Source organism: Gymnodraco acuticeps, unplaced genomic scaffold, assembly GCF_902827175.1.
Source record: "Gymnodraco acuticeps unplaced genomic scaffold, fGymAcu1.1, whole genome shotgun sequence".
Taxonomy (NCBI): Eukaryota; Metazoa; Chordata; class Actinopteri; order Perciformes; family Bathydraconidae; genus Gymnodraco; species Gymnodraco acuticeps.
Genome location: NW_022990938.1, coordinates 632,330 through 656,811, shown reverse-complemented (window position 1 = coordinate 656,811; position 24,482 = coordinate 632,330). Strand labels below are relative to the sequence as shown.

The 24,482-nt window shown below is 43.7% G+C and overlaps 1 protein-coding gene across 2 annotated transcripts in view; it reads left to right on the top strand.

The window, feature by feature from the left end:
- mdfic (MyoD family inhibitor domain containing) overlaps positions 1 to 24,482 on the top strand; it is a 259,828-nt gene that overhangs the window by 99,900 nt on the left and 135,446 nt on the right. For both annotated transcript variants that reach the window (XR_004570813.1, XR_004570814.1), the window contains exon 5: positions 24,082 to 24,122. The gene's annotated coding sequence lies outside the window, so the exon portion shown is untranslated. The remainder of the gene's footprint in view (positions 1 to 24,081; positions 24,123 to 24,482) is intronic.

Genomic DNA, 24,482 nt, shown 5'->3' with positions numbered 1-24,482 from the left:
CCATTGAGGAGAATAGTGCAAATTAAGTCCCGACACATTGGTTCCTATAGGGGCACATTCTTGTCTTGTTTGACAGCTCTTGATGGCTGAGGTCCTAGATGCCGTGCCCGTAATTTTATCCTTGCCATCTTTCCTATGTCGAATTCTGGCACTTGAGATCCATCCACACAGACTGGCAGATGGATAGATGATCTTTTGTGAAGATGAACCCTTTTGCTCAACAGGTGGCGAGGCAGGAGGACACTTTTGAGATCTGTACGCCCCTTCGCTTTAGCTTACCATTCCTCTGTGTGGATGAGATCGGCTAGAATGGAAAAACAAGGCGATATAGTCTGTACTACTTACTGCGATCTCAGTCAAGTTTTCGAAACAAATTAAGCTCAAAGTAAATACTGGCATTGCAGATGTGCATCGACAGCATTCATCATAACATCGAGGAATGGTTGCTATCTATAGAAACTGGAGATACGGATCGACAGTAGTGAGTTTTTAATGTCTCCTTCAATTAACCATCTTTTGGAGTCCAACCGAGTCATCTGCAGTGTGTCAGAGAAGACATACTGCTGATGACAAGGTCTTATCGGCGCGCCATTCCCTCTCCATCAGGGAAAGAAGTGATAGCTCCTTGTCAGAGAAGGAGGAGAGATCAGAGTACGAGCTCCCAGAGAGCAAAACTCACAAGGGTCCATTCCACCCTCAAGGACTCCGTTATTGAACATAATGATACAAACCGAAATTATCAATCAATACTTGCCATTCTTGAGTTGAAAATGCATCCTAAACTTTATCTCTCTTCCATTTCTGACATGTTGTTCATTTATTCAAAAGTAAAATGGGATTTCTGTGATAGAGGACTGTGTTGCTTCTCTTTCTTTTTACATTATAATGATGGGCTTGAGGGATATCAATTAAATGTGGCCAATTACAGAATGCTTCAAAACTAGAATATATAGTTGCGCCTCCTTTTTTGATCTATTTACTCGCAGCGGAGGCAACAGAGGGAGAGAGGGAGTAAGAAGTTTCAAAAACAGCCTCTGTTCCACATGAAAGGGCCATTTGATCATATTTTTTATTTTTGTCTTAAAGAGAAGAGCTTGCCAATGAGGAGTCATTCCCCATTAAAGTCAAGCAAAATTATCAGGCCTGCATTAAGGAGCTTTAAAAAAAAAAAGAAAAAGAGATATGTATCATGCATGTGGATATGCATAAACATGATGGAGGAGCTTAAGTAGAAAATGAGATCTGATGCCGGCGCGAAGAAGAGAAAACCGGCGTGCTCGGAATGCATTTAAATTTAAATATTCATGTCATTATAATTCTGAGGAATGTGGAGCGACCGTATGATATTTTATTGAGGAGGTTTTAAAAAATGAATGCTGTCCCTACTCCTTAATAAAAATCCTTGGCTTTCACTCGGAGGAAGTCAGTCGCAGACTACTGTGGTCTTGTAGGCGGTAGTGAGTGAGGTGAGTAGACAGGAAGACTGATCCAGAGAGAAAGGGATGGACGGGCGGATAGGAACGCTGACTTTCTGCTGACATACAGTACAGTAAAAGCTTTTCCCCACAGAGCTGATGGATATCTTTTGAACGTCCATACAGAAGTCCGGCAGTGGCTCAGTCAGTAGGGGATTGGACTGAGCCGTAGGGTCGCCGGTTCAAGTCCCCGACCAGACCTAAAAATGGAGTGTGGACTGCTACTTGGAGAGGTCCCAGTTCACCTCCCGTGGTGCCCTTGAGCAAGGCACCGGACAACCCCCTTCCCCCCTTCACTCCCATTGCTCCCCGGGCGCTGTACAATAGCTGCCCACTGCTCCTAGTGCTAGACTCTTGGTACTAGGATGGGTTAAAAGCAGAGAACACATGTCACTGTGTGCTGTGTGCTCTGCATGTGTGACTATTAAAGAGGGTTTCATCTTTCCCAATATATATATATATATATAAAAAAAAAAGAACTGTGTAAGGACGCAGGTGTTAGAAACTCGTAAATACGGAATCATCTCGATTTGTACACAAAATACGGTACCACTTTACAATAAGACTACCCTTATAAAGGGTTTACGAATAGTTTGTAATTCATTAATTAGGTTGTGAACACTTTATAAATCATTAATAAGACATGAGATAAACGGGGCAACTGTGACCGGTTGCTTGCCAAATAGTGAGCCCACATGTATCTGTACTGCTAAGTCTTATATTGGCTACTTAGCTTACTTCGTCTTCTTCATCAGCCAGCATCCTTGGTATCTGTTGTTCACTGAGTTGATTCTCGCTAGGTAGCCAATATAAGGCTTAGTCATCTTGCCAAATAGTGAGCCTGTGTTGATGTATGAAAGCTATGATAGAACTGGTTTATAAATGGTTCGAATGATTAATAAAGTGTTTACAACCTAATTAATAACCTAATTACAAACCCTTTATGAATCCTTTATAAGGGTAGTCTTATTGTAAAGTGGTACCCAAAATACGTTACCTACCAATGGATTGTTCGACATCTCCATAGCATAAAAAGGCCTTTGCGTTTCTTCCTCATTCTCTCATGCCCTTTTCTTTTATTGTGAAATCTCCTCAACACTTTAAACATCAAGGTAATGAGGGCCCTATTGCAGTTGTCATGTATTCAACAATGTGATATCAAAGCGCGATGAGTTGTTATGTTTTCTCCGAGTCCTAGTCTTCCATTTTTAACAACTCTGACCGGAAGGAGGGGTAGGTCTTCCTGTCCACAACTCTACAATTTGGACCTCCAATCAAAAAAGAATAGATGGAGGCAGAGAAAAGGAGGAGATGGAGGAATAGAGTCCTCAGTAATTATGCTGTTTGACTGAGCTACACGGTGTGTGCAAAGAACCAAGACATAATCTACTTCCTAGGAAATGGTGGGTATAATTTGAGAGGAAACCTTCATTTGAAACAACTCAAGGTCAGAACAACTCTAAGAAGTATGAGTATAACAATCTGTGGGGTGATTTTATGGAATGGTTTGGAGCAGGAGTTAAAACAAAGCCCAAGCATAATTCAGTTTAAAAGGATGTACATAAACACTTTTTTGGAAAACTATGAGAATGAAGAGAGGTGATTGAAGATGAGAAATTATTGTATATGTATGTATACATGTAAATAGTAATAGGAATAACTTGCATAATGATTTAAAGGACAATCATTGATCAAGTAAGGGGTGGGAATTAATACGCATTTGCTCCCTCTTGCTCCCTTTCGGACACATATGATTTATTATTATTATTATTAATATGAAGACTTTTTTTGTTGAATATATAAAATATTACCATGAATGTGGATAAATACTGTATTTTAACAATACGGTATTCTGTCTTCACATTTTTTATTTGTTATTTTTTAAAATCTATTCGAAATAAAGATTGAATTGAAAATGAACCTGGACGTACTGTAGTGAACCTTGAGGACAGCTTGTAGAGAGGGATGGTGTCAAACTGGCTGAGGCTGGATTGGTGGTGGTGTTGGGGGGGGGGGGGGACTGTCCATTCCGCCTTGTGTTAATTATCTTTTGTTTGCCCTTGATAATCCAGAGGCCCGGTGTGCTGCCTGTAATGAAAACCCTGAATCAAAAGGTCTACATTTAAGGAAAAGAAAAAAAAGGAGGGGGGAAAATAACAATGTCGTTGTCATTACCACATCATCAGTGTGTGATCAATAATGAATGAAACGCACATTAAGCAGGGAGAGGCAAGAGTTTATGAAAATGACTTGTGAATAGATTAAATTACAACTGTTATTACTTCGCTTTTGATGTAGTGCCTCAAAGTAATTACAAAATGTTTAAAAAAAAGCGAGGAGAGATGAGGGTAAAGCAGGGAGTCTTTCCTTCTGGAGTTATAAAATGGAATTTATGTTACTGGGAAATTCGTGTTTGGAGTCGACAGCGCTTAATGTATTACTCCAAATAACATTTTCCTTAAAATCATCCCTTTCACATTTCTAAAGAAAGATCATTAGAGCATTGTACATGATGAAATGGAGAGTCCTTTGTGTGTGCTTGCATGTGTCTATGTGTTGAATATGAGTTCAAATCTGTGTGATAACCTAGCCATTAGTAGTCATATTTCCACTCTTCTTTGTCCCTGACGTAGCTTTACGATCACCATAAATCTCCCGGCCAAAGTTATCAAGTCGCAGTGTTCAAACCTGCCGCTCCATTAGTTTACAACTCCACCCTGGCTTTTTCTCCCAGAAAATACACAAGGAACGACATTGCTTATGGATTACACCCTCATAAATCATCACCTCCTTCATCTTCCTGTGATAGAAGCGTGTCATGGTGAATAAGCCAAACAAGATGGCCTCCTAAGGGTTGCGTCGGCGTCAACATGGTGTTTGTGATAGTGCTAGTCAAAGGCTTTGTCAGGGGATTAGGGTGTTGAAGGGAGGGCCGCGGTTGGAGCAGCTAATTATCTATATGTTAATGGGACGTCACTGCATTCTTTATTCCGCACTCCCTCTCAACCCAGTGTGTGTTTCCTTGCATGTTTGTGTGTGTGTGTGTGATCAAGGCCGAGTGCAGGGGGAAGGAAGGGAGTTTTTTTTAAATGACATGTACCGCAGTGATTCTCATTTGTTCAGGGGAAGTTTTCAAACTGTGGAAACGATGTTATTACACTTTGCCACAATCGCGCCTGTGTAATGTGCTATTTGCCATGCCAGGCCCGGATTTCGCAGATGGAAATTAGGGGAGAAAATTGCCACTAACTACTCAATTACAGCGCTTGATGGTTAGGCTGACCCCGGTTGGCAGCAATGGCAACACAGAGCCAATCACCTTCCCCAGATGGCATTAAATTAGAATAGGGAAAGAGGACAATTGCACATATTCATCGGAGAAAGACATTTGAATTACCTCAGATGCTTTGGCTTCATATTGAACAATTAAGTGCAGCGATGGGATTTTATGGGATGGTTTGGAGGCAAGGCGCTATGCTAGCATGATGGAGGCGTTGTAAAAGGGTTCTGTCCTTGGATTTTCAATCTGACAATTAAAGGGAACGTTGTAATTTGAAAAATGCGAGAGACGCTATAATGTCCATTAATCCTGAGACAATTAGGGACACATTTAGTTATCCTGGCACAAATTGATTGGTATGTGATATTTATTAAGCTTTACATCACTTATTTGAGGTTGCGAGAATGCCTTAAGTCTTTCTCTTTTTCTTTTGGAGCTCATTTGATTGGATTCAGCTGTTATTCCACATCCAAAAGTTATGTTTTGAGTTTGCCTTCCAGCGCTGGCATCGGTGCGGCTATTCCGAGAGCGCCACAGCAAAAATATTTATGATTTCTCCCTCTGCTCTTTCTCCAATGTTTATGCTGTCCTTGCATGGAATAAATTGGGCTATCGTGCTTTGATCGGTGTAATATTTCACATTTAAGTTGATGTTTGTGCTGCGTGTGATGCGTTTATCCAGCTGGGAAAGATGATCTCTTTACGGCACTGGAAAGCGTAATGCAATTACCTGATTCATTTTCCAGAGATCACTCCCCCGTTACAAAGAGACATTTAAAACCACACTGTTTTTTTTCTCCCTTTTTTGTGCATTAGTGAGACAAGGAAGTTTTGTCCTTTTCCACTAAAGCAGACAATATCCAAAAACTGGAGAACAGCGTTTGTTTAGAGTTTCAACTCAAAAAGTGTTAAACTGAGCATAGAAACTGTGGCGGTGCTTGATAAACAACAGATCCTAGCATGATGTGTAAGCTGTCTTTACACCAGCGCCAGAAGCAGGCCGCTGTGGTTTCACCTGACATCTAAAGTCGTAGGGATCCCTCCTCATGTAATGTTTTTCTCCGACAGAATCGGCAGCATCGGGCCTGTAATCAGTGTAAACCACAGTTTAGCTAAGATGTGTTTTTCTCCTGCCAAGGGCTCACATGTGTTTACATTGCGGTGGCAGACAAAAGCTTAGACTAACTGCAGTCAGGAGTAGCCTTTTGGCAGCCACTGAAACCACTAGCAGGCTCCACACTCATTTATCTCGTCTTTATCGCTAAATCAAATGCAGCACTCATATACAGTAGGGGAAGGAGGAGAATAATTGTTGTTGAGATAATTTCTCTTTCTTCTCCAGGCTATTTATGTCGATGTGTATTGTAGTAGTGGGCAATCATTCATTTCTGCATTTAACCTGCGGAACAACATTGTATCCTACCATAGAAATCAGTGTGTGTGTGTGTGTGTGTGTGTGTGTGTGTGTGTGTGTGTGTGTGTGTGTGTGTGTGTGTTCATATTCTGCTATGGAAGTCACATAAATACTGATGGAATTCTAATACACTGGCTTATTCTCACAACTCCAGGCAAAATGGCTGCAGCAGCAATAAGAGCACATTTAGGAAAGGAGGGCACTTTTGGCGTGAAAGTTAACACACACACACACACACACACACACACACACACACACACACACACACACACAAACCTTCCCAACTGAATCAGTAATAACACTGATTCAGTGACTTTTTTTCCCATGCCTATGCCTTTTTATCTCGGCCAGGCTGTTTGCCTATGCATCGTCACTGGAGGGGCAAAACACATAGCCGTCCTTCTTCCATATTCAGTAGGTGTAAGACATCAAAACATTTTCATCATTAAAATGCTTACCATTTGTGGCCTTTGTAGCACAAGAATACACAGTATATTTAAATCTCCCCATCCTCCCGGAGAGCAAAACAAAGAGTGCTATTAGTTCTTTATAGTAACCCGAACGGCATCCCAAGGTTCTGCGCGGGGACCTACCTTTTGGGATCAATTATGTGGCCACAGGCTCTTCTTAAAAGAGCCGCACCTGATTAAAACTCTGCCGGTTTCCCAAGGTCCCTTTGTGCGGAGTGCCGAGGCTCTCGCCACGGCTATTTATTAGCATATTGTCTTTTAAAGGTCATTGTCTGTTTTGCACGGTCCCACTCTATCTAGAGTAGGTCGCCGTCAGACACTCGCTATTGTTCTGCATCACTTGCTGGGGTTGGAGAAAAGTTGTGTGTTTTCCCCCTCTGGGGAGTGTTTATACAGAAGTTGTGGAAAAAGCACCAGTGGCTTGATTGTGAAGGATCATGATAAGCTTTTACAGCCGATGGGGCTTTTATCTCCCATCTTTTCCTCCCATTTTCCTCCACAACCACATTCCAGAGTGGCCCCCACCAGCCCGGTCACCTCATCTGTTGTCCCGGAAGTGCTTCGACAAAAGAAAGGCTCTTGTTGAACATGTCTCCTCATCAAAGAGAGGCAGATGATCTGGCTAGTTTTGCTCACCGTGTTGAGGGCTTTCTAGGGATGAAGCTGTTGGAGCTGGCGGTAATGGAGGGGAGCATGTAGGGAAAGAGAAAGATGCCCTCGCCGAGACAGAAAGCAGGAGAGACATGCCGGTTGGCCTCAGATGTGGTAAATGCTGGCTCCCTGTAGACTCCATTAGAGCTTCCTATGGCTCCCACCTCAAGAGGAGGGGGAGTGAGGAAAGGAGGGGAGAGCAGAAAGGAAGCAGGAGTTAGGAAGGGAAAAGGACAGAAGGATAAGGACAGAAATCAGGAAAGGCAACAAAAGAAGTGAAGAGTCCTACCTGAAAATGATTGCCATGTTTGAACAGTAGTTTGATATAACATAATTAAAACCCTATCAACAGGTTGGCCTACGGATACAACCCAACACCTCACTGACTTGGGTTCAATCTACGGATACAACCCAACACCTCACTGACTTGGGTTGAATCTACGGATACAACCCAACACCTCACTGACTTGGGTTAAATCTACGGATACAACCCAACACCTCACTGACTTGGGTTGAATCTACGGATACAACCCAACACCTCACTGACTTGGGTTGAATCTACGGATACAACCCAACACCTCACTGACTTGGGTTAAATCTACGGATACAACCCAACACCTCACTGACTTGGGTTGAATCTACGGATACAACCCAACACCTCACTGACTTGGGTTGAATCTACGGATACAACCCAACACCTCACTGACTTGGGTTAAATCTACGGATACAACCCAACACCTCACTGACTTGGGTTAAATCTACGGATACAACCCAACACCTCACTGACTTGGGTTAAATCTACGGATACAACCCAACACCTCACTGACTTGGGTTGAATCTATGGATACAACCCAACACCTCACTGACTTGGGTTAAATCTACGGATACAACCCAACACCTCACTGACTTGGGTTGAATCTACGGATACAACCCAACACCTCACTGACTTGGGTTGAATCTACGGATACAACCCAACACCTCACTGACTTGGGTTCAATCTGGTGCTTCCAATTTCCCCAGTACAGCCATTAAACATCACATACAGTACTGCATGATAAATCCTGTGGTTGATCGGGTCAGGGAGAAAGCTAATGGCTATTGCACCATCTTGTTTACTGCCTGAAACATGTTGCTGTCCTTGCCGCCCCGATCTGCCAGAATAAGTCATGACAAGAACCACGGGGAATTTATTTCAGGGGTAAAGGTAATCCATTAAAATTCAACAATTGTTATAAATACAAAGTAATTCCCCAAATGTGTCTCATCCCACATTTTTCCGATTGTACAAGTGTTTTTGTAACGTGTGAACACAGTGTAAATGAGTCAAAAGGGGGGGAAAGTGCGGAGGGGAGCACTTTGTTTAAAGTGTTTCTAAAACTGCTTTTTATTTTTGAAGCATAAGTGCAAGTTTTGTCAGTTTCAAAAAGAAGCGAGGGAGATGATCTGTGCGTTATTTTAGGTCACAGGGGAGGAAGGTTCTCACTGTTTTTGAAGACTTCACTCACGTGTCGCCTGCTGCGATAACTTCACTTTTACTTGATGACGAAAGGTGTGTTGTTCACGAACTTCAGTACATATGAGACCTGACATCTACCAAGATATAAAGGGGTGTAAAATGGAGTACAATGTGCCTTCTTTAGCTAGCTTTGTTGAGGTTGAGTTTATGGTCTACTTAACAATGCTACATTTGTTTGTTACGCTATAGAAATGCTGTGTGTGCACTGTGCAGGGGGTGTGTTCACGAAAAAATAACATTAGAGAGTGGAATGCTGTGTGTTTTTGTGTGTGTTGTTAAGGGAGGGGGAGAGCAGGGATCATGAGTGACTTAAGGCATCCAGCCACATCTGACTTTGATTAATTGGCCTGGCGTTCTTGTGTCTCTTCACTGGGCAACCTGGCAGAGAGGTAGACCACAGGACAGCACAACATCACCAGGGATGATCCGTCTTTTCACTTCCTTTATCTCTCTGAGCTGGCTGTCAGCAGGTGAAAGACACACTCCACAGAGCTTTGCCAAGTTAGCTCAAATCGCTCAGGCACACCCATAATGACTGTCCACGGTGGGAGGGGGAGGTAATGCGGTTCTATGGAAGATTCAGCATGTACACAAGTTTCAAACACGTGAACGAAAGCCATCCCAGCTAAAGTTCTGAGGATGTTTAACCTTAGACGTCTCATTATTTTGAAGCATATCTGTAAAACACACAATGTGTCACTTACTTAAACTATAACAGGACCAGTTTGTACTTTTGTGCACTTTGTCACCTGTCAGAATTGAACTTTGTCCTTTACATGACTGTGTTACACATGATTTACAGGTACTGATGCAGTTAGCTCTGAAGTGTTAGCTTATAAATGGACTTACAGGAAAAAGTCTAAAGTGGATTTTTCTTTCCTGTCTCCAAAGATCTCGATCATGAAAGGTGAGAATGTTAACACTTTAAGTCAGAGGCAGTACATACCTGTTGAAAGAACAATAGAATGGATTTTTTCTCCACATCTTAAAGTGTTCGCATTTGTCATTCTCAGACTACTTAATTAACACACCATATAGAAAAGGAAAAAAGAGTGAACACTGCTTTATTTCTATCAAGCGCGTATGATTCCACTAAAGTGGTGACTGTGTGGGAGAACATGTTTTAGACTCAAGTCAAGCTAATGGGAGGATGTAGAAAGGATTGCGTTTGCTGCAAAATGAATGATTGAAAGAGAGAAATCTGGATCATTTTATGGCGGGTTATGCAGTCATTGTAATCTCTTGATGTTTCAACGTCAGGTCAGAGCTGTTCTGTTCTGGCTGTACCTGTTTGGGATTATTAAAATATGTGGTAAAACAGCAACTGGAAATATCTTTTCCAAATAACTTTTGAGGCATTATAAAGTTATTGGACACTCGTAGAGAGAGAGAGACGGAGTTGGGACCAGGTCATAGTTTCAACATTGTTTTGCAAGTCCAGACTCAAATCCCAAGTCCCAAGACAAGACAGGAAATCTAAGACAAGTCCCAAGTCAAGACCAAAAAGTCCAAAGTCGAGTCCCAAGGCAAAAGTCAAGCCAGGTCATCAAGTTTTTGACTCAACACAAGTGGTGTGACTCTACTAGGGTCCACTACAGAGAGGAAATGACACGATATTAAAGGAGAAAGAGATGGAACATTCAAGAATATATCTTGCCAGTCGTAACAAGTAAATTATTCATCCCCCAAAAAACTAAATAACTATAATGAATAAAAAAAATACATGATACATTGCATTTAAATCAAGCTCTGTTTAATGCATTTGCTAATAGAGATGTAGATGCAGTTTTTGCAGCCCCTAATTGTGCTGATGAGGTGATACAGATGGTTTTAAATGTTCTAGTTAAACATACCATTCTCAAATGTAATTAGTAATAGTTGGGTCAGACTCTAAATCACAGTTTCTGTAACTCCACATTCAAATTCAACGACAGGTTTCCTGATTAGCTTCAGCGGTTGTTGCCAGTATATTAGCCTTTCAGCTCCCGACAGGGGCTACATGGTGTTAACACGCAAAAACAAGTGGCATGTACGACTGCCAAGTTTCCCTCCCCTCTCCTCCCCCTCACAAGCCCTTTCCTCCCATCCATTCTACCATCGGTGTTTAACCCCGCTCAATTTGCCCGTCTGGATGAAACAATACTTGTGATCAGCGCATGTAATGGCACCTTATTAACCCCAATTACCACAATTAAAACCCTGCTGCCACTGGGCCCCTTTCAAGTCTTAATTAATCAGATGGCAGTGAAGAGGCCTCCCCCCCTTTCGTATACACACTCACATGCTGGCACTCATACACACCTTCTCCCCAGCCTTGACCGACCATGTGGCCTCGCTAAAAAGCACATCTGGCGGAACAAAACGTCTCCATGCTGGCAGACAAATGCCTCCACTTTACAAATGAAAGGCAAACGTCTCTCTGCCTGTTTCTCTCTCTCTCACTCCTTCCATCCCTGTGATGTGGGTATAATGAACGCTACAAGCCCCCTTGGCACAGTGCCTTATTGGGAGGGTTTGGAAAGCTGCCCAGTTTGTTCCTCGCTAATTGCTTAATTGATGCATTGTTTTTACTGATGATACGGATTTGCCTCCCGCCCCTCTCTCTTTCCCCCCCTATCGCTGCACATGGATACTGATACAAAAGGAATTACACCCTATTAGCAAGTCATGGTCCCTTTCAGCAGACTGTATTAGAGACTTAAAACCATTGTGGCGGCGTCCCTAATTGAGCACAACCACTTGATGTAACATAATGCCATGTAAATAAAACCACTTCCCCCTCCTGCTCACGTTTCATAAGCAGCCGCCAGAGACAAATGAATATCTCGCTGCTATAGCGCTAACAAGAGACTCTTTTATGGTCATTGAAGAAGAAAAAAAATCACTTACTTGGAAGGCGGTGTTATTTGTTGGTTGGGGCATTAACCCTCATTGCCTTCATGTGATTTTCTCCACTGAGGCAATAACGTGCAAGCTGCGTATTTGCATGCGTGTCCAGTGTGGATAAATAAACGGCATTTAGTGAGTGTGCTGCGCTTAAAGTCAAATCATCAGGTTAATAAAGGCCTTTTCTTGGAGAGAGGTTGCAGCCTTGTGGTAGTGTCACTCAGGAGAATACACACTCTGTTTAATGCATTCCTCTATTTCTCTAGATGCCTCTCTATCTCCGGAGTGTTACTCTTCGACTAACACCCAAGCCGGTACACGCTCCTATGCTGGCTGTGCACGTGCACACACACATCGCCTTCTGCGTATTCCAACTGATGCTTCGGATAAAGAGGATGTTTCCCCTCCATCCGTGTGTTTGTCCCTGGCACTCCCTCTCTGACGGCTTCCTGCCAAGAAGAGGGGGGCCGGGAATCAGCGAGATGAAGGAGAGCCCGGTCCACCGAGAGATGCCAAAGACACAAACACACACACATTGTGACACAAACATGGATGCACAGGTGCACACACAAACTTCAAGGCCTGGGAGAGTGTGGGAGAGAGCTAGAGAGAGTTCGATGTTATTTATTCATCAGTCTTTCTTGTAGTCGGGAGGCAACAAGCCCCCGGAGCTGTAAACACACAGAGACACAGGCCTCAGTGAGCTCCAACCCTGGGAATAACAAGTGGTCCCCACATAGATACATGCACACACACATGTGGGATGCCGGCACAAACACACGCACACACTCGCGGGGTGTCAGCACCATGGCAGCAAAGACAAGACAACATCCTCCCCGGAACTTAAGGAAGACAAAAGCAGACTACCAGACAGGGTTTCAACTATCTAATCCCGCGTATGAAAACCACCGTTACACAATCACAAAAGAACGGCGGCCTTGATTCTGAAGCATGATAAATTGTACTTTTGTACTTACTTTGGCTGAATGTTAATTGAATCGGGCGGGCAGGATGGGATAGGAGGGACGACAGGCAAGAAAAATAATCGGAGTCTTAAAGAAAAGAGGGGGGGGGAAAGTGCTGAAGGAATGGGATCTGGCATCCCTGCGTAAAAATAGCATCCCCTGCAAACACATTTTGCTATTATCTTGTCGGTGCAGCGCGGGCCGCACTCCGGCCCCCCTATGGAGCCAGACGGCAGCATTTACATGAAGGCTGAGCAGGAGAGGGGGAATTACAAGTATTGTGACCTGCCTTTCTGCAGGGTTTATTGCATTATCATAATGTGGTGAGAGAAGTGATGGTTGACATCTGTGGTGTGAAGGAGCGCTCGGTGTTGCTGTGACTGTCTGTTTCTCTTTCTTTAATTTATCTTTAAGTTACAACATACTTCTGTTTTAACTTGTATCCGTATTGCCAGCCTGTGTTTCTGAATGTTTGAAGGGCTGTGAATTAATATCATTTAAGTGACACCCATGCCCTTATCTAATCTGCTTACGGGTCGGTATCTTTTTCCGTTTTCTTTCGGACCAATTTTCCAGAAAAAAATACTTGCAGAGGTTTTCAGGATCAATGCAGCTGTTCTATTATCGATAAGCGTCAACACAGTTTAAAATGTGTGATCCTTATGACATGCAGACTATTTACAAGCAAAAAAAACGATATAAAACATTACAAAAAAGGGAACACCCCCCCCAGTTTGGACAATTTGGGATCAGTTTTCAATTCCTTTCTTTAAGTATGTGAGAATCAGCAGCAGTAGGCCATGGAGGACTCAGTCTCATCTCTATAGGGACGTACTCCAAGCAGATGTTCCAAACCCCCCCGTGTGTATGTTGGTGTGCACGTACACACAGTCTCTCTGTGACGCATATTTGTGTGCGTGCAACGGCATTTCGATCCACTCTGTGATTTCTGCCACTTCAAGCACCCTCTCCTTCAATATTCTGTGACCGCACACCTGCCGTACGGCAATCTTTTAACGAGCGATCCACCTGAGAGGGGAGGGGAGGAGAAGGCGTTTCATGGGTCTTTACGTTTTCTTTAGCGCCGCCACCTGTGCCGTGTTAAGAGATGTAAGAGCGATATCCCTCTGCGGAAGCGCAACTTTGGCTTTGATTGGCATTGCGATCCCACCGCAGACGCACAAATTAAGTGATGCATTAGCAAGAAGAGGCGCATATCCCAACATGTCTCCCACACACTGGAGACTGTCCTCACAGGGAGCTGTCTATTTACCATTTCCCATCCTGAGTTAAAAAACAAATGGGTGTCCTCCATAGCATGCGAGTATCCACTCTTTCCATTATTCTCTCTCATCTCTGCTCTCCTCTCGTTATTTTCACTCCTTAATATTACTCTGAGCGTGTGTGTGTGTGAGTGTGTCTACAAGTATGCATGCACTTGAGGGTGTGTGTGAGGGTGTTTGGGCAGTGCTCAGTCTGAGCAGCGAGGCGGAGATTTGTAGCAGGGGCCTCTATTACAATGTTCACTTCAAAAGCTCCTTCAGGATGCTGCTCACTCTGGGCCCAAATCAGCGGGTGAGTTCCTGCTTTGCGCGGCATTAACCTAGCATTTCCCTCATCCTCCTCATACATTATGTCCTTTGAATTTGTGTACCTAATTAGACCTTTGGGTTTGCTCAAGCTGCTTGTCTAATTTATTTGGCACGCATTCGCCAAGGTACACGCTCTTTCTGTCCTCTCCGTGTGTCGAATAAGTGCTGGGCTGTTACTTTTATAAATGAAGTCGATTTTATGTGTTTTCTTCTAGGCTGAGATTATTCCATGACATGAAGACAGTTTTGTTTTGCCCATACCTGTAGATAGAATCTGCCTGCTCTTCCTTTGAAATATCTGTTTAACTTCACGTTGCACAAAACGAAAACAAGTTGTTCTCCTTAAGCACAAGACACGCTACAGCTTCTACAATATATCACATCTTTTCCAAGTTTTCCGAGTAATTTCTTTGACAGTGAAAAGGCGTTAGACTGACATTTTCATTGCATGTACCCCCAATTCACTGAAGGCTGATCAAATAGGCTGATTTTATTTGTACATACACCACTAAAAGCCTCAGCGGAGATGTTTTCTCTCTTTAAGGAAGAAGAGGAGGAGTGGGGGCTCGCATCCCTCTCGTGCAGTTTCTACAAACAGTCACAATCAATTAGCTAACCGCAGCGAGCTAAAGCACCGTTTATTTCCAGATGAGGATTTAACCGTACATTAGAGGGGGAATGTTATGAATTGTGAAATATTGATGGTGTTTGTGCGAGTGCGTTTGCTTATGTCTCTTTTAAACTGTTTATAAATTCTAATGCGGGGCCTTTGGACTCCTGCAGCTTCGGTTTGTTAGCATTTAATGCAGAAGGGCGGGGAAGCGATGGGCAAATAAGCAACGGCCTGCAGAGATTGCTAAATCGAGCTCTGAAGTGCAAATGAGCTTATCCCGCCGTTGATTATGTTTTTTTATACAAGTGACGCATGGGAAACATGTTTATTTCAGCTAATATTAGCATCAAAGCCACAAAATAGCCAATAATAAAAGCTGCTTAATTCAATTAATCTACTTATTCCTTGTTGTGCCATTAGCACTGCATAATATCACAAGGCACCAGTAATTACTACCAATCGGACTTTGTTGTTTTCCAAAGTCAGACGTCTATGTGGCATGAGACAATCACAAAAGAATATCTTTGACTCCCCGCAGGCGGACAAACTGTGCGATGTTTCAATTAACGGCCTGTCCGTATTTATATTTGGGCCAAACTTTGCTGGAACCTTTCACCTTCTAAAAGCCAGTGGCACAGCTTGACCGTCTTTTTCCTCTCGGCTGGAACAGCTTGAGTGGAGGCCTGATTAAAAAAAGCACAGACGTTGGATGTGTCTTCCTGGGAGGTGAGAGCGGAGCAAAGAGCCTGGCCGGGGCCTCGGGGAAATAAAGATTCGGATCGGTCTGATTTGAGTAGATAGCGCGGTAATTACAGGCATCCCAGATCTCAGCAGATACAGCAAGCCGGGCCCAGAACGTATGGGAGTGTGATAAAGATAGAGTCCTGTGTATTGGCAGGCATGCGTGGTGGATGATGAAGGGAGTGGGGAGTCATTCTGCCACTGATCCACAAAATCACATGAAATAGGACCCAGGGTAAGTCATTGACGGCGTGACAGCCCCTATCATGGAACCAAAATAAATGCAGGCCCTTTGAAACTGGAGAAACTAGTTGTTGTATGCATTACTAATGTGATTATGTGACTAGGATTGGGGTTATTAAAATCACATTAGCTGAGCCAGTTGGAAAATATATGTCTCTCCTCTTTTTCCTTTGTCTTTATTTCCCTGCCATTCCTTCCTCTCTCTGTGCTGCATAGAGTTAATCTAAATAGAAAACCTGATGAAAATTATAAGGGAGAGGATGATTACCCAAGGAGAGTCATTTTCCCCACTCCGGTGATAGACACTAATAGGACTCCATTGTTGTTAGCATTTAGCCTGTGCTGATTACCTTGTTTTTCATGGCTGCATCCCGAGGTTGGGCTCCATCCAGCCAAACCTCCATCCCTCCTCCTGGGTGACATTTCAGACGGGGCCCTGAGGGCATTCGGAGGGGAGGCATCGAACAAGGTAATTGCGCCGAGGTTTCCCCTCACTAAATTAACCTCTGCTCGGAAATTTATTGGCCAGCCGCTCTGCAGAATTATTTAAACTTGCCATTATTTCCGCGTTGAGCAGGGAGACACTATGGCTTTGTGGGGTTTTATTTATATATATCTTTTTTTATTTTACTTCTCTTAACTCTGAGGTTTGATTATGTAGATATGGAGGATGTTTTGGGGGAAATGACAGCAGCCAGTAATTTATTACAGACTGAACTGAGCTTTTGGAACATTTTTAACTGCTCACCTGTGGAAATATACATGAGGTTGCGTAGTCTTGACGGCTGGGTGAAGTCAGTGCACTCCCGAGGGTCAAACCCAGGGCAGAAAACAGTACTTACACTGTCGCTAATGTATGCTGCTTGGGGAGAAAAGCCAAAAGAATTTGTCTCTTTTTTGCCATTTCCCTTGGCTGCCTTGTCCCTCCCATTTTGTCCATTTGAACCTGACTTATGACTTCAGTTTAATAGTTGTAATAACACTGCTTATTATGGCCATGACATTATACATTCCACCATTTCCGTCCGATCGCTCTCTAAATGGCTGTTTTTTCTGAGGGTGGCAAGTTCTCAAAGTACGCAGTTCCACCTGGTTTAGGCAGTATTGACTTCCTTCCAGACACACACGCGGCACATTTGTTCGATTTTTAAAACTGTCATTACTGCACACCTCAAGAGTCGGACCCCATGCATGCAGCCTATAAGGTCTGAACGGTTGCCCTTTATGGCACATTAGAGCAACTGTGTGGAAATCAAATGTGCACAGTATTAATATTTAAGAGGAATATTAAGGCAAGTCAAACCATTAGGAACCATGAACTTGACCCTCTCTAAACTTTCCTGGCCACTGTTTTTAGATAGGGTAAAGATACATGGATATGCTGGAAAGCTTTCCGCTCTCCTCGTGTCCCCTATATGGCATATTAAATTATCCCGGGTTCGGTTACGGGGGCTTGACTAATGTTAAAGTGTCTCTTTGGCTGGTTGTGTAACTGAAATATGTCGACCGGTTCTGAATAAACATCAATCTCCGCGCCTGTGCCTCTTGATGAGATGATTGGCCAAATCGTAAAGCGGAGACAGCTGCTGGGGTAATGTCAGCTCGGCCGGGACGGACAGTCAGCGCATCATGATTTACATTGCATCTGGCATTTTGGCCAACCGACGGAGGAGAGTATCAGTCAGATTTATTTGACTTTTTCCTTCCTCTCTTCCTCCTCTCCTCAGCTCTTTTTTCTCCGCTTGCTGACAGGCCCTCAAGTCATTCTAGTGTGTCTACACATGTAAAAGACTCCTTTAAGGAGGGAGTGAGAAGGTTACACTATTTTTTCCACCCTCTCTCTCGCATTCTGGCTCTCATTGGAGCGCTGCCAATTTACCAGCAGAGATGGGAGACGTGCCGTGTCAGAGACAGACGCCCTCCCCTCTGACCAAGGCTAGTTTGTTGTCTGTATACGTTCCATAACCATTTGCACATTTCTCGACTCTACCCTCTATCTTGCATTGACCCGGCGAGCACCTCATGGCCCTCATCCCATCATCCCTTACTGCACCAATTTGTGAATCAGCTTATGATAATGGCCGATCATAACGAAGCATTGAAATGAGATCGGCTGCGACAGTGCTGACCTTTCGGCGGAGGCAGGGCTGGTAAAGCGCCCACACCGTAACAAGGTCTGTTGAGTAAGCAACTTGCAAAGCAAGATTACTGCCCCTGGAAATGTGTGTGAGAAAAATATGAAGGAGAGAGAGTGCGTCAGTGAGAGACAATGGTCTGATTGTGATTTCACAAGTCGATTAACTTCAGCGAGTGTGTGTTGTGGACGTTCTGCTGATGCACACGGTTTTCAGCAGTGCGCAGGACCCTGGCAGGCGGGGCGTCATGATGCGGATGATCTTTACGCATCAGACAGAGGGGCATCAATCTCAGGTGAATGGTCTTTCCACTGAGAATCACCCCTCTACCCATTCAGCACAGCATACACTGATGTCCGGGTTAGTCGTGCAGAGATTATACATTTTAACACTCGCCATGGTGTGTTTGTGTATGTCTGCGTGTCCATGCCTCGCAAGAAAGATCGAGAGGAGATTTTCCTCACATCTTTCTTGATTTGAGTGCAAACACACACACACACACACACACACACACACACACACACACACACACACACACACACACACACACACACACACACACACACACACACACACACTTCCCTTGCAGGTTTCCTTAGATGTTTTGGCCCTCCCTAAATAAAACAGCTTCCTTTGGACTTGCTGACAGGACCTGTAATGGAGTCCACCACCAGTCTGACCATCTGACTGCCCACCTGACTGACTGCTTTGCCTCGCTGTTAGGGCATGAAGCAGCCAGATCACTTTTACCTGGAGCCTGACAACAGCTGCAGATGACTCTGGGTGTGAAGTGTTTTTGTTTTTCTCATGTATCTCCACTGTCTGCCCGTATGGTGACACAAAAAAAGGTGAGGGGTGCGCACGATCAATCTTCATTTGGTAATTTCTGAAGGCGTCCGCTTGTCAGGTATCCAGCGGCGTCTTGTACAACTCATTCTGCCGTGCTGGAGGGGGGAACCCCGGGGTATCTGCGCCTCCTGTCACCTCCCCTCCCTCCTCATCGCCCTCTCGTACGGTGCCTGCTGCCGTCAGCAGCCCAGAGGCATGGCAGAGAGAGAGGCGGAAGGCGAAGCGAGAGAGGAAGCCAGGCGGGATTAACCCTGTGGCCACCCACGGCAGGTGCTGAGGCAGCCACGCGTCCAGCCTCATTAAGGAAGCGGTAGAGAGGGCAGCGTGGAAACAAACACAAGGGGGAAGCCTGGAATGTACATACTGTACCTACTGAACACAAACATGTCTAGAAAACCACTGTGCCGTGCCGCAGAGACTGGCACTTACTGTAAGTAGGTAACATTGACACTTTGGAGGGTGCCTTACCATTTTTTTCCTTCACCTTCCCTTTGTCCCCTTATTTCTTCCCTGCTCTTTCCTTATTTCTCAACTACCTGTACCAGTTTCTCTCCACGATCCATTGCTTTCTGCCCTTAACCCCGCAGTGGCTCCAGGTCTCCCCGGGTCTCTTTTCTCCCTGACTGGGCCCAGAGGTGGGGTTGCCTCGGTCTGGCAGGCAGGCATGTTAGGCCATGGGCACCTGGGCGTGATAATTGTCGACACCTGGTGCTCTGGGCATAAAGGTGGAGACATCAACTTGTAATTTGGTACTCGAACAAGGATAAAAAGGCAACATTTAGAGCGCCTAATCAGCCTAAGCGAATAGGGCTTTGAGAAACATAGTCAAACAAAGATGAAGTGACACAATGTGCATTTCTGCGCACTCACAACCAAGGTGAACTGTATTGAGTTTTTCTAAATGCTGAATATCTAGTTTTTAATCATTTTGAATCCTAATTTCAGCCCTGTTTTGTGGGCCGAGCACGTCTTTCCTCAAGTTCACCCTTTGATGGAAAGTAGATACTAAATGCAGTACTGCAAGAATCTTAAAACAGAGTTGGGTCTATTACTAGCACTTTCAACATTAGTCTTTTTACATCAGCCCTATTTAACTTGAGCTTGTTAATAGGGCTGCAGAACTGCCCTCCATCATTAATCATGTAAAAATATAGGAATCAGGGGGAAAAAATCTCTTTGATCCCGATGCGTTACGGAGTGCTTGCAATTCAAACTATTTGCTCATCTCCCAATCCGTTTCTTTGCTATTCACTTTATCCGTTGATTAAAGATTGAATTTGCTTTTAAGTAAGTGTTTCTGAAATTAGGGTGGTCAGTACAGGGGTTACGGTGGTCTCCTGGTATTTTGTTCTTGACTTTAAATTCTTTAGATGGTCCGTTTGTGTGACGACATTTTGGGTGGTGAATTATTCAAGGCGCTAAGCAGCACTTTGGGCCAGTTTCCCCCAGTCGGCATCTTTGATTGGGAAAACGGGGGCTGATTTGTGAACGATAGCCCGGGGCTGCTGGCCTAAGGCGAGCTTGGGGGGGACACTGGCCTCCGAGCCCCTCCTGGCCCCAGGGAGGGAAGGTCCGGCCATGGCCGCCAGGCCTTCCGGTCTCCAAAAGACAGTCCTTGCCTGTCCGCCTCTATCAGCCCTGCCTCTGGACGTGGAGTGTGATGCAGCGGCCGCTCCACAGAGAGTATCAGACGGATGAGGCTGTTTCTGAGCAGCGTCTCCCCCTCAGCCAGAGACTCCGTCTCCCGCGGCTGCCTGGGCAATTTGTCGGTCGACCTGCCAGGAGCAGAATGCAAATCCTCACCGGAGGAGATGCACGAGGGCCTCAGTGCCTGGCAGCTGTGTGTGTCTGTGTGCTTGTGTGTGTGTTACCCAGCAGTCTTTTCTATAACAGCCTAACAGGATAACTGTCATCAAGACCTCAGTGTGTCAATGTGTGTGTGAGTATAGCTTCTATAGTAGCACAGTCTCTATCTCTCCCCCCCTCTGTCTGTAAGACACGACTCTCCTTCACTGCTCATCAACCCACCACTCCTAATTTATAGATGGGCATAAAATCTCTGTATTTTTGCTCACCCTTCCCACCTTCCGCCCACCTCTGCATAGCACCAGCATGACAAAATAGGACACATGCTGTTAACCATGTTAAAGTTTTCCTTTTTTTATCCTTTTCTTTCCATTTCCTCCTGCTCCCCGTGTTGCAACGTTCAGACAATAGGGCTACACATGCCTCCATGGCCTGTAAATGATGACTGGGTGCTCATCTGGCAAATCGACTGACCCTAAGCCAAGGGGTCAAACTCTGGTTTTGACATGTTAGAGCATCATTGGCGAAATCAGCTCGCAGAGAAAGATAAATGAGTGAAATGCCAAGACGAGCAACACGGTGCTCTCCACTGAGTTCAGAGAAGTTTTCAAGGACAACTCCATACACAAGATGAAAGTGATCTTCTGGGCTCTCATCTCATCTTCACCGCTTCTATCCAAATACCACCTGGCTCATTCTGTGCTGTCAGCACTTTTTATCTTAAAAATTAATATATATATTTTTTTTCTGGTCAGATAGGGGTACTCTATTCGTCGCGGTTTGCCCGGAGTCTTCCGCATCTTCAGAATGTGAAAGATTTGAAGGCGTGGATAAAAGGCACTTTTCTAATCAACATTATTTTTTTCCTTAAGCGCTTCTTTCTTTTTAAAAGCTGTTTTTCATTATTTATAAGTGTTCTGAAGGTGCTACTGAGCTGATTTCTTTCACGAGGCCTGATATGAGGCCGATGAAGCTTGCAGAATTGATTAGATAAGCTTGGAAATTACAATGTGGAGCACGCAGTCCTCTGAAATGTGCTCTAAAATACACCCAACGCGAATATTAATACCCAGGGCTTATAAGCACATATTTGAATGCACGGGGGAAGTTGATCCATGAAGTTTCATGAACTGTCCAGTGTGCATTGCCATATATTACTGATCAAATAAAATATTACCCTTTCTCCCTGGACGCCATTGGATTGATAGTAACGGCCGGGTAATCGCAATTTCATCATTAGCAGTCGAACATTCATAGCTAATCTCTGTTTTACTGAATAATTCTGAAAGATGTTAATCAAACATACCAAAGCATATTTGAAACATTTAACCAAACGATATTAATGAAGATCAAAGGGCGGGCTGTTTTTAGCGGATGTTAAGCGAAAGGCCTGGGTAATAGCTGGGTCCATAGGAGCACATGAAACACTTTGTCTTCTGCTAAATATTTCATGCTCAGTACCTGTTGTATGGCGCTTAATGAGCTATGGGGGAAAAAGGTGATTTATCATGCAAAGTTTTCAAAGGAAATGCAAATCCAGAAACTCACACACACAGAGGAACACACATTCCTTGCAATTTTCTTATACACATTTCTCCTCTAGGAGCACAGCCGTGTTTTTTAAGGGTGAATAGTTTAGCCCTGAAGAAAAGCAAACTCAAGTGAGAGCAAGAATCAGGGGTCAATGGTGTGTCTTTAAAGAAACTTTCCCTCTCTTGGCCTCCATACTCAGCTGTGCCTTTCCCTGGAATACTAATGTGAGCAGGGAGGGATGAGATGACAGAAACAGTGTGGATGCATGTGTCAGGCAGAGGGGTCAGCTCTGGGCACACGCATGTTAATGCTCGCCCATTAACAGAATGTATCCTACTTCCTGCCAACTCTTTTCAGCAGCAGTGCCCAAAGTGTAGACCTTTTACAGCCTGTTTTGCCTTTTTATTTGCTTTTTGTTTTTTATTCAGAGACTGAGATAAGGACGCAGAGTAAGAAGAATATCAAACAGATATGTGAAAACAGATAGAAAGATAGTAATGTGTTTTGGAGCGGCAATAGCACAAGTTAGCATTACTCAATTTTAAGTACAAATCCTACATTAAATATGTTAAGTAAAAGGGAAAAGTTGGCAAAATGTACCAAAATAAATGATGCAATATAATGATGGGAACGTTTTAATGTTGCATTCGTAGAGGTTAAGTTCATTTGAAACGTTAAAAATATATCTTAAGAATTGTACTTGTATGAATATAATTTGTAAAAATATTCGTAAGAAAACAAAACATGTTGTTCATTTCCTATCTGTTTGTATACCTAATTATAATTATATTGATTTTGTCTGCTTTTTTTCTATTATTCTTTGAAATGTCCTTGTTAGTTTAATAATATTTATCTTTTTTTTGTGGTTATTTTAGTCCAATTTACTGAAAGTCTGGGTATATCAGGCTTATCGTAATGACTTTTTTGTTTTTAGTACGAGTCGGTAAAACCTGTTGACTTTTTAATCTTTATCAGTCAAATAAACCCAAATACACCTTTCCTAAACCTCACCCCTTTTTTTTTAAAGAAGATTAACTCCAATAAAAAAACATTAATATACACAATAAGCCATACAAGAACAAAAGTACCAGTCTAAAAACGCAAAAAGAAAAATGATTGTCAGTATTCTGATTTGTCTGATCAAGAAATATGTGAATACGATTTTAAATGTAAGCAAGCATTTAACGTCTACTTGTCTAGATAGTGTGTGTGTGTGTGTGTGTGTGTGTGTGTGTGTGTGTGTATGTGTGTGTGCGTGTGCGTGTGTGTGTGTGTGGATGAATCCAAGCGACGTAGCAGGTGTAGTTGATAGAATCTGAGTAAAAAGATGGAGTGAAACACGTGGACCCTTTGCAGCGGGGCCAGGCGAAGGGCAAGGCGACAGTAAGAGAGTGACAATCGTCAGGTGATTAGAAAGACTCGCAGGCTAGGTAGACCTACAAAATGAATAACGGCGCACCCCAAACCGCGCCATAAGGCTCAATGGTTTGTGATTTGCAAGTTGATAAGACAAGAAGATTAATAATGCTGCATGATAATGGCTGGCTGAAGCTCAGCTGGGGAGATGGTAATGATGGGATATTGCTGTAGGAGCAGTTCACTGAGCCACAGTGGAGTGAGGGAGGGATGGAGAGGGAGACAGACCGATAGAGAGAGGGAGGCTGCAGCTGCATGGGCGAAAAAAAAGCACTCATCCCAATTGGCCCTCAGGATATGAGAGTTTGAAAAATGAGAATGCAGTTATCATTTTAATTAGATATAACGTTTTTTTTCTTCAAAATATATATATAGTGTGTATTTATAATTTTGCTGAAATAAGAACTTCAAAGAACGAACGTATGGTCAGAGCACTGTCCCGTTACAATTCCTAAATGACAGCTTTTGTTAATTTGCCCTTTATTTTGTCTTCCAGGTGCGGTATTGCAGCAGGTGACCGGGGCGAGTGATGAGCAGGTAAATCATCTTGCAATAGAGAACCGCAGTGACGCGTCCTAAAACCCGGAAGTAAGTTAGCATTTGTACCACGTCCGGTTCCTTCGATAAAAAGCAATGGGATTTCTCCATAGGATTTTAGAAAATAGCTCCAAATAAGGTCTGTGGTTGAGACACATTGAAGAGACAGATCACGTTTTGTTCTACGACATTAAATACATCAGCAGTGACCCCGCTGGTGATTTCTGAAGAGTTGACGTGTCTGAAAAACGATGGTTGTTAACAAGTGGCTGAATAGGACTACAGAAGTTGTCCAGGCCGTTTTACGTCATTACGCCGAACACGTAAACACTCCCACTAAGTTTGTTTTCCCCCGTGTTC